Source organism: Stegastes partitus, unplaced genomic scaffold (genome assembly GCF_000690725.1).
Source record: "Stegastes partitus isolate 25-593 unplaced genomic scaffold, Stegastes_partitus-1.0.2 Scaffold72, whole genome shotgun sequence".
Lineage (NCBI taxonomy): Eukaryota > Metazoa > Chordata > Actinopteri > Pomacentridae > Stegastes > Stegastes partitus.
In genome coordinates, this window is record NW_007577803.1 from 750,906 (window position 1) to 762,883 (window position 11,978).

Here is an 11,978-nt window from a genome sequence, read left to right on the forward strand (position 1 = left end):
TAAATACTAATTGTAAAAGTGCAGATATTTGATGTGGACATACAGTATATGTACACAGTTTTTCCACCAGTCAACATGAAATTTAATACTTTTTTTCCTCTCTCAGTAATTTCTTTTTAGATATTATCTGTAATTTTACAAAAAATGGAAAATCGGTTTGAAAACAAGGTCAGGTATCACAAAAAATATATATATTTTTTTCTGATTTAAGTACAGTGAAAAATGTGTAACTTTCAGACATGACAGAATGCGCTGCCACTTTTTTTATTTTTCCTGATGCAAATGTTTTTTTCTTCTTCTTTTTTTTTCTGTGATTTCATTTGTCATTATCCATAATTTAACAAAACAGGAAAAGAATCTGTAAGACAACAGAATTATTCCAAAATATTATAATTAAAAACACTTGGTAAATGCTGATTTTTTGGCAGTGTGGTCTGTGTGGGTGTTGCTCTGCTTGCCAGTGTTTTCATATTCAACTCAGGCTCTCAATCATAAATCATAATCCAAGCCAGAGTCCAAACCTGAGCTATTTTTCACAACTGCATGGACATGAACAGTTCCATTCTTGGTATTCTTGGAAAATGTGGTCTATGCTATTTCTTGTATTTATTAAAGACATGCAGTCCTTAATCACTGCTAAAGTCTGAAAGGCCTTTACGAGGTCTGCTGGGACTTGTGGTCAAAGCAGCAGAATGCAAACATAAATCACTGCAACGCGTCGTCGTTACACGTTCCTACAAATGGATTTCTGTATTTGTGTTTATGTGATTTTGTGTTTGCCTGTTATCTCAATTAGAATTTGGATCCTGAGAAGTGTGTTTAACTTGTATGCACATATTGCAGTGAAAATCAGATAATTGGCTAACACACCTCCCCGCCATCGTCGTACGGTTGGAGTGGGTTAAACGAAATGCCCTCCGTCAGATCATTTGATGAGCAGGCGGAAAAACAGGCGCACAAAACATGAAAAGTTGTCTTCCTGATTGGACTGTTTCTCAGCTTCATGTCTTGCCGCATGCAGCTCGGGTCTTTTTCGCTCCCAACCTAAACAATTAGTGGATTACAGGGTCGTGCTTGTCAACAGTGAATGGAGCCACACTGCTCACAAATGATGCTGGGGATTCCTAACTCTCTAATCACCTTAGAAACAGGAGCGGCATCAACACGGCGGCGCTGGAAATAATGCTTCGGCGGGGCTTTTGCGTTCGCCTGCGTGTGCACATACGGCGCCGCTCGCGTCTTTATTGCCTCTGAGAGAAGTAAACATTTGGGACGCTGTGCATTTACAGACAAACATGCACATAATCAAAGGAAAAGCACTTATTTTGTCCTGCTCTCCGTAATTAACACGATTCCTGCTTTCTATTCAAATGCCTTTCAGGGATAAACTCATTTAGAAACGAAAAAAAGTGGATTTTTTTTTTGGGTAACAGCATGCGGTGTCTTTTCAGGGTTGCTATTTTGGAGGACGTTTTTGTTTTTCTGATGGAATTAATATTTTGAAAATGCAGTTAAACTGGAAAAGGAGAGGAGCAGAAAGATTACAAGCTAAGACAGAGCAGAAGGCAGGGAGGAGGTGGATGGCGGCGAGGGATGAATAAGGATGATAAAGGACCAGGGCCCAGGCAAAGTTTATCCCCAGGGCTTGTAGCATGGCTCTGTTCCTCCAGTCTGAAGGCCCCCTTTAGGCGGTTAGGGTCAGGCAGCAGCCCAAATCGATGGGCCGAGGAGGGACTGTGCGGCTCCATGCTAATACCTGCTCCATGATAATACCGCCTGCTGAATCCCTGCTGGGCAATGTCATCCATCACCCTGCTGATGCCACCAGCGCAGGCCGAGGCGCAGGACGAGAGAGAGAGACACAGAATCGTACAGATAGATAGATGGCGGAGGATTTCTCCGGCGTCTTTGCTGTATATCCCAGAGCTGATTTTAATAAAAGTGGTAATAGGGCAGCAGGAGCTCCGTGCAACGTGTCTCTGGCCCTTCAGACAGAGAGATAAATGCCAGGTCTTGCAGGTCCTGTGGGACAGTGAGATGTTAATCCATATATTACATATTACTTGCCTCAGCCTCGGCGTCACAGCGCTGATACATCATGGTAACTATTGATTGGCTCCTGTCTTGACAAGGGCTGCTAAATGAGATATTTCATCCTCGAGAGGGAAGCTACTGTATTAATTTTCAAACCAGAGGCCCACTGCCCGCCCAGTGTTGTTTTACCTCGAGTTTAATTTGGTTTCATCGAAGGTCTGTGGGGCAATGTCTCCAATTATGCTCCATCTCCGGAGCAGAGTCATTTTTTTAGTTTGAGGCTCATGGAAGAAACATTACAATCTGCCCTCGTACATCTTGGAGGCATTAAGCGATTTCCAGCGACCATTAAACTATAGGAAGCAAACTGTAGGAGCAGAGAACTCCATCATGCCGGCATTTACATTGGCAAGAAGTTGGAGCTAAATCAAGCTAATTGTAAATATGCGAGGAGCTTGTGTCCGGTTTTTGTTGACCTTTGAGGGAGCAGCGATCACAGCAGCTACAACCCGCAAATGAACTTTCCCAGCGCAGTGATCAAACACTAATTATATCCGGAAACACAAGTGCAATCTCCTGCTATTAGTGAAATCCTTTACACGCCGAGCTCTGCCTTCACACATCTCAGTCGGCATTCAGACAGAAATAGTAGCGCGTGAACGAAGAAAAACCAAACAAACACCACTCCAGCTCCTGCTCGTGTGATACATCAGTAAATTTAAAAGCTTATCAGATGCCAACACATTTCATCACATCGTATGTACTGGAGTATTGGATTTTACAACCACATATGAAAGCAACCACTTTGTATTCAGCTGTCAGCCAAAGCAAACATGATGCTTTCTTACAAACGACCTGCCAGCAGTGTGTGATTGCACATGTTTGATTGATTGACCACGGCGGCGCGTTGCCAGATGATATCACGACTTCTGTGCCGGACAACCTCGCCATGTGTTGTTTCTCTGCAACGCGTTACAGGACATGAACAAAGAAGCTTCGTCTCCTTCAAACTCAGTCTCAACATCCTTTGATGTATGCTGGACGTTTTCAGTGCAGTTCGACAGTCACAACCTAAAAAACACCAGCGAGTACGTAAGAATAAATAATTATGGCTGAAGTCCATTTAGCGGTGCGCATGCTCACTGTCACTCTGTCATGGCTTTCAGGGAGACTTCCATCCATCATCTCTACACCTTAATCCTCACTAGGGTCATGGGGGGTGGAGTCTATCCCAGCTGACTCAGGGTGAAGGCAGGTTCACCTGGACAGGTAACCAGTCTATCACAGGGCTACACTTAGAGACAGACAACCAAGCACACTCACATTCACACCTACAGACAATTTACAATCACCAATTAACCTCAACATGTTTCTGGAGAACCCGGAGAGAACCCACGCTGCACGGGGAGAACATGGAGACTCCACAGAAAGATCCCGGGGACACCAACCGGTGACCTCCTACCTGCGAGGCAACGATGCTAACCACTGATCCACTTTGCAGCCTCAGAGAGACTTTAAAAGGACAAAGATATTGTTAAAGAAAACATCTCTATCTGGTGTTTTATACTCACTAGAAAAGATATCACGAACAAAAAAAAAAAGAAAAGACGTTGGCAGAGCATTTCCACTTTGACACTGCAGTCTATCGGTGACAGTTTCAAAAACACGGATTCAGACTTCAGGGTTTCATATGTCACAAACCTGAGGAACCAATCAACTCGCGAGGCAGGACTTTTCATATCATTGCTCGTCCAGTTCAAACATATTTATGGCTGATTAAGTAATAATAAATAACTTTCTGTTGTGACGTTTAGAGCTGGTCAGCAGAGCTCACAGGCGAGCTGGTGTGCTTGAGAGACAGGAAAGCAAATGTGTGGAGTTACATCTAAGGTATTTCAAGTCAGGAAGAGATTATTTTGCTGGTGGGGGGAAAAAAACGTAATTTTGATCCACAGAGGTGAGTTTTGGGGTCTAATCAATACCTGAGTGTTGTTGGTAATAACCTGTATCTGGTCCCTGAGTTGTGTTCCGTCTACAAAGAAACTGACAACAAGACTGAGAGAACATCCAGCAAGTTTAGATGTTCTTTTGTTTTACTTCTCTGTTTGTTGTAAAATTGAAATACTGACAAACGCTTGGTTAAAATCTATTCCAGGAATTTTAAACAAAACATTTCCATGCAAAGACCACGACAAGAAGCTAGGTTTCAGTTAGCTTAGCATTTTTAACTCTAATGAAGTCATATGAAATACACACTATTTATCCACAGGTTTGCACAAAATAATGAAAAGTTAGCAAAACTTAAAAGCAAAGGCTCTCCGAGGCACAAACGTGGAGGTGAAAGGGAGAGAAGCTTTCTGCCTGGTTGCCCATTTGGCCTCTGACCCGTGACCGACATGATCTGAACTCACCAACAGCAAAACTCTTCACAACTACAAACACTTTGACAATAAACTTCAACTAAGTGGTGATGAAGTCCATGAGTTTAAAGTGTGCCACGAAAGTGTGGTGATTATGGATGTGTTTTCCTGTGTTTCTGGACTTGTGTTGTCGGCTGGCTGGGGTTGATTGGAGGAGGACGTTGCTGCTCATCGTCCTCATCAGCGCACTGGATAAAGCTGCTGCTCACCCGGGCTCCAGTGCCAGATGATTTCCAACTCCATGAGCGGTACATCAGGCCGCTTAGTTGTGTCCACTAAGTTTATGTGGTAAAAGCTAAGAACTCTCAACTTCATGACTTTTTGTCTCCTTGTTTCCCAGCATCCCCTGGGTCCCCGGTCCAAGTGTCCAGCTGCACGGTCTCCCACGTCAGCTTTCACTCCATGGGATACGAGTCGGACTTTCCCCCCAAGAGCACCTGCACGGGAAATCATCCACCTCCCTTGGCTACAACCTACACACTCACCCGGATCCCTCACCTGCCTCCTGGTGTCTCCTTCTCATCTTGGGTCCAAAACTCACATCCTTTGGCCACCAGGTCGTAACAGAAAACCTGTTTCTTTCCTTTAAAACATCTGCGCTAAAACACGCCTGTTGAGCCGTCATCAGTGGTTTTACGAAGCATAGAAGCAGTCTGTGTCTTCCATCAACTCACTGCAATGCTTTCGCTCTTATTTACGAGCGCCTATTTAGCGTGAAGTGGAGATTTTTAATAAGAAAAATGAGACGATAGAACAGGAGACTAATCGGGTCACGGCAAATCCGTCTCTCCTTTCACGAGATGAGGTTGTTTGTCGAGTTCCTGTAAGACGCATTCAGAGTATCTATTTCCAGTCAAGCTGGAGCGCAACCTTTGGGTCGGCCTCCTTATTCTGCTGCGATAAGAGCGTGCCGTGGGTGTCAGTACATTTACAGTCACTATCTCCTCATAGAGCACTTCTTTAACTGTTGCCTCTTATCAGCAGCGTCCTCCTGCACCGAGTAACACTTAAACCGACCCGATGCGCCGACCCAATCGCTTTCTCCATCTTGCTTTTTCTCTTCTTCCGCCGGCCTTCCTTCGTCTTTTTCTCTCTGCAGAAACATCCTGAGAAGAGGGCGTCCGAGGTGAGGAGAGCGCTCCTTCACGTTTGTTTCTGGTGACGGATGTTGTTCTTGCTCCCTCCGTTATTCTATCCACGATGCGGCATTGTGTTAAAAGGTGTCAGCGTGAGAAGATAAATATAGTGAAGGCTATCGGTGGAGGCCAGCAGGAAGGATGAGAGAGAGGGAGGCAGTAGAGGCAAACATTCATTCTCATTAGCTCTCAGCTGAATTACTTAGCCAGCTGACTTCCTGTGTCTCCTCACCGCCCTGTTCGTCACCCAGCCGCCCTCCAGGCGTCTTTAAGACCGCTGGAGACTCTCTGTCTTGGTTTGCCTCATTTCTTTCTCTAGTTGTTGCATTTCTGCTCATAAATTAGGACTCTTATATTGTTTATTTGTTAACATTACTGCATTTGTTTGCCCACTTAAAGCTCCACCTTCCTCATGAGGTGGGATTTTCACAAGATAGTAGTCAAGATAGTACGGGAAGTTTATTGTTAAGTTATAAAATGGAAATATCTTGAGTATAATGACAAACTTTTTCATATTCAACGTGATCCTGAGCCTGTTATTTATTTATTTCTGGTGTACCGGCGCTGTACTTTCATAAATCACGGACGTTTCGTGCTTTTGTGGGCACAAATTTCGGGCGTCTGCAGAAGGCTGCAAAGGAAAACTAATGGAGCTCGAAACAAAATGCTAGATGTCAAAAGCAGAGACAGCAGGAGGATGTTCTCAGCCGTCCACGCCCCTACAGTTCATCAACATCAGCGCATGTAATGGAAGCAGTCGCTGCAGGACTTTGGAGGAGCTTTGATTTATACATGCTTCAGAAGAAAGCTCGACGTTCTCCAGAAATCCTGTGCTGTGTTCGTCCACTGTGCTCAACACACATTAAGAACATTTACGTACATGGTGCTGCAACTACGAGGTGTCAGGAATGTTCCAGGACTGGTGTCACAAAAGATGTATTTTAAATCCAAACCACCCCTTCGTAGTAATCCTCCTGGAGTCTAACCCACCTCTCCAGCCTTCTCTGCCACGCCGACATGCACTCCTGGAAGGATTCTTCCAGGATCCTCTGCAGCTCCATCGTCCACGTCTTCTAAACGGGTCCCCTTGATGACCCTCTTGAGCTTGGGGAAGAGGAACCAACCCCACGGAGTCATGTGGGGTGAGTAGGGAGGTTGCTCCAGCACCAAGATGTTCTTCTCAGCCAGGACCTGTGGGATGCTCAGGGCGTTGTCATGGTGATGCAGCCTCCACTGGTCCTGCCACAGCTCTGCCTCTTCTCTGAACGAAGCAAAAGGATCTCTATGTGGACGTGGTGGTTGATCGTCTGAAGGGAAAACCCCTAGTTTGTAGTTTGGGTTTGAAGTGTCTCTTTTGTGACACCCGTCCTGATCCTGACGTGTTTAATTATCATCAGCTCAAGAAGAAACAACCACAAGCTAAAAAGTCCCGTTTTGGGTTCTGGGGGTGTTTCTGTGTGGATGGGTTCACTTCAGGTGCTCTGACTTCATCCACACTCCAAACACATGCTTTGGATGAGTGATGGTTCTAAACTGGCTGAAGGTGTGAGTGTTAGTGATGGTCCGGCTACCCGTCCAGGGTGAACCGGGCCTTCCACCAGATGCCAGCTGGGATCCGACCATACGTGACCCGACACAGGATGAAGTGTCGTATAGAAAATAGATGAATGGACGGAAACGCAACAAATAAAGGCTGCAGCACCACTCTTTGTTTTATGAATAATGATGACTAGAAATCTGGGCGCTGAGTGGTGATTACTTCTTATCACTTTGTTAATGAAGAACTCCCTCCTCATTATGGAAACATCTGGTGTTGGTGTTTTCTATCTTCAAAACCACAAACAAATCAAAGTTTGCTTTGAGCCAGACCTCTCCTTTCAGGCAGTCACAGAGCGTTCCAGCAGCCATCATGGATGACACTGAACTTGACCAGGTTTTTGAACCAAACCAACCCTCGAACATGAAACACATGTTTGACAGTTTTGGCTCTAAACTTGTGTGTCTGCACGAGTTTGGAGAACGCTCTCATCTTGCATGAGACAGCGTCTTTGCACATCAAGCGAGGGAGTGGAAGCTCATTACGGCTCCGAGTTCTGAAATGAGAAGCAACATGCATAAGTTTATCTAAATTAAATTAACAAGTAATATTAAAGCAAATGGTGTGAGATGGATGCGCTTAAATCATTTGATTCCTCCTAAACGAGCGATGCTGCAACTGTCAGGAATGTCAATCTGAAGGTTGTTTTACCCAAAATGTGAAACGTGATTTAGTTGTTTTTACGTTCTTTTGAGCTGCAGCATGAAAAATCTGAGGAAAAATGGAAGTTAGACGCACAAAGACTAAAGGAGCAGAAACTTTTGCACTTTTGCCGAAATTCAAATCGCAGTTTGAAGGGACTAAATGTCATCGTCAAGCTGATAGAATCTACGACGGCAACCTGCCGCCCCGAAGCAAAAAGACGAGTGTGATTCATCTTAAACAGTCCTTTACTTCCACTGCAGCCTGAACGGACTTCTCACAGCGTACGACGGTAACGTTCAGCTGCCCACATACAGAAAACGCTCCAGATATCTTGGCTAAGTTTCCACATATTTCCACGGTTTGGCAGGATGAGCGCTCCTCAGTCTCTTTCTCTATTATATGAGTGCTTAAGTATGAAAAACAAAGTCATCTGTTTGTGTGTGTTTTTTTAGAAATTCTTCCAGGACTAAACACGAGCCAGACACACTTCAGTCACACACTCCAAATTACAGGGAGTCACATCAATGTTTGTATCAAGTGGCTGGCAGGCTTCAGACGTGACGGATTAATTAGTCACATTACAGAGCGAGTGGCTCCTGCGTCGCTTCCACGTATCGCTTATCAACCGCCGAGGCCCAACGCGGTACTGTAGGTCACATGATGCTCCTTCTTTCTCATGTGACGCTTGTTCTGTGAAGAAACCGAAGTTCTGGTTTGAGATCGAGGCGTCTGAAAGCAGGCCGGGGAGGTTCAGAAGGAGACGGTGATCCGCTGTTTGTTTGTCTGCCTGTGCCGTTAGACAGCGATCTGTCTTCCACTGGCAAGATCAATACACGCCTGTGATACAGCGTTCAGTCATTAGACTCACAAACATTTGTGTAGGAACAACACGTGCACGCCCACATGTACACACACTGGTGTTCAGAAGACATTATGCCGGCTTACAGTTGTTTTCTGTGGACCTCATGGCAGCTACAGCGACTGCCTCCCGAACCCTAAATTAAGTCCTTGCACTAAAAAATGATTGCTTTACATTACGAGGGATTGCTTTTTGTGCTGAACGGGAAGGTCAGCCTCCACAATGTGACTGTGTAAACACATTTATGTCCTCACAACATAAGAAACAGAGGCGCACACACACACACACACACACACTGTCTCTGCCGTGTGATTAGAACAGGCAATAAAATTACTCACACAATTATGCAGACTTAAAGCGCTGTTTGAGCTGACACCCGAGCTTATCTGTCAGCAGAGCTGGGCAGGAATGAATGAGAAAATATTTAATTCTCTTGCAGGGTATCTGCATTAACCTGCCAGAAACGTGTAAGTGTTAACACCGCTAATAGCTTTTAATATTCAACAAAAAAAAAAAAAGCGCAGCATTTTGAAAATCTGTCCATTACCACTGCATTCACAGCTATGACGGAGGTGTGCAGTGTTTTTGATCCCCCGTCACAGCCGGCGTGCCTTGATTAGCCGCGCAGAGTAAAAAAAAACTAAAAGAAACATGTCCATCATAGCAGCTGTTAAACAGTCTTAATAGAGTCTGCTCTGTGTGCTAATAATCACGGCCTGACAATCAAAGGGCCCCTCCGGTTTAGATTCTTATTCACTCGACTAAGTGAATAAATTCTAGTCGCTCACACCGGCCGGGTTTATTCTGACCTGTATCTGGAAGTCGGTTTAATATTTTGTGTGTGTCAGTGTGTGATATAGGTTTTTGCTCCGCCGATGCAGAGAATTCAAGTTATTGACTTTGATTATTACGATGCGGTTTAAAGGCTGGTTTCCATTAGCGTGCCTGATTAGGCCGTCCTGCTGGGCGTGTAAACACTGCGCCTGGTTAACATCCCCGTGACCCCGTTGGCTGCGTCGCACCTGTCAGGGTGGGAGATTTCCGCATTAACACAATTCTTGTTGGTTCACGCGGTCCGATGACCTCGCCTTATCCGAGCCAGATTCAACCGGAGCTCAGGTGTAATTAGCCACAACAACCGAAAACACCTGCGTTGGCTCTCATGGTTTAAAGCCAGCTTCATATTCAATCCTAATTAACTTGCACCGTCTTTCACTTTGACACGCGGCGCCCTCATTAAGTTGACGTGGGGAAAGTTTTAGCAAGATATTATCGGTTTACGTATGAAGCTGTGTTTCTAACAAACTCACATTCCCAGTACGGAGTCCTTTTGGTCAGGACTCAGCAGCATCTTGAGGACAACGGACACTCATTTGAAGACAACAACGTACAGATGTTGCCCTGCAGGGAGGACAGATGGTTTGAGAGAGGAGGGTCAAAGAAGCCATCTAACTGGAAAGACCATCCCTGAACAGAGGTGGAGGTCTGAGGCGTCACCTCTCACCTGTTTAAAGCTCAGTCCTAAGATCTCTACCAAGAAAGATGAACCCACATCCACACCGAGCCACAAAGAACCTAACAAACCCCATTGTGTTAGGAGGAGCACTAACGACCCACAAATCCCCAAATGAAACCGAAACTAAGGTGTTAATGGTTCCTTAAGGATATCTGGAACTCCCAACGAGTCAGTCAGAGCTGATGAAGCCTCTTGGATGAGAGGTGGAACGTCTTCAAGGAACTTCAAGTTGCTACGATTAATCTACCAGAACAACCACGACCTGGATGACTGAGGATCTTCACAGACATGCCCTCTTGGTCTTCACTAAATCCAAATCTACATCTGTCTTTGGCTTGCTTTATGAATTTCACCAGATCTTCTCCGACTTTCCTGCCGTGTGGTCCTGGTCTGGTGTCATATGGGGGGCTTTTGGAACGTTTTGCTGAAATTAGAAGCTACGATGGAAATGTGTCGACGGAAGCAGTGAGATTACAGAAAAACAGTGAATTCCCATCTATGGCACTCTTTCTGACTTTTAAAGGTACAAGAACTTGGTGTGATTGTCATTCAAGACTCACCAACGTGTCACCTCACATTAAAGCTTCATCTACTTGTTAAAACAGTACAACTAATTTACTGTCTTTCTCTGATTACATTCTGTACTTCCCGTCATTACTCACCAGCTAAACTCTGTTTATCACATTGTGTTTAATCATTAATGACAAATCACTGGTCTCTGCCCCACAGGGTTGGACAGGCGTCCAAACACACATCTCCTGATATTCATCTATGAAGCTTCTAAACTACCTCACATCCCTGCTCTCACATAAATCTGCTAATTACAGTAATCTTAACCCTAAACATCCCCACCTTCTCTGGTACTACGCACCTTTTAAACGCAATAAACTGTAAACCGCCCTCGAGCTAGAATCTCTGGTTCTCCTCAGAGCTTTACTATCTAACGCTTTTTATGACTTTTGTAATTGGTTTTGTTAATTTGCTATTTATTTCTGGTGTTAATCTGTGTTCTGTCTGTGTACTGATTTTGTCTTGTCAGGTCTCTCTTGGAAACTAGATCTCAAACTCCATTAAACTACTTGATTACATTAAAACTTACAACATAACACGTCGCTATCTGACAGGTTAATGCAAAACTGAAAGCAGATGTCCACAAACTAATGCAAATCAATTAAGAATATAAAATAAGTGACTGCGTATGTGTTCACCTCCTACATATATTCACCTTTTCCAGCCTGTGTGGATGAATCTCCATCAGCTTGTTCTTCTCTGTGCTGTTATTTCATCCCGTTCTTCAGGTTGCACAGACATCATGAGCGAACAGCCCTTTCCAAGTCCAGCCTCAGATTCTCCATTAGATTAAGATCTGGGCTCTGACTTGGGCTGTGAGCTTCGAGTCATTGTCTCACTGGAAAACAAATCTTCTCCCAGGTCACAGTTCTCTTGCAGACTCCATCAGATCTTCCTCCAGACTGTCCTGTACGTTGCTGCATTCATTTTACCCTCTACCTGGTCAAGACATCCAGGGAATCATGATGGTGCCACCGCCATGCTCCACAGTGGGGATGATGTGCAGTGTTTGGTGTCAACATGCAGTCCAGTGGTCCAAAAGCTTAATGTTGGTCTCATCAGACCAAAGAAGCTTCTTCCAGTTGACTTCTAGTGACCTCTAGTCTCGATCCATCCACTGACTTGTGCTTGTGGCCTTTGGACAGAGTTCCTTGGAGAGTTCTTCTGTCTTCATGATGTAGTTCTAGGTTAGGGCTCAGTA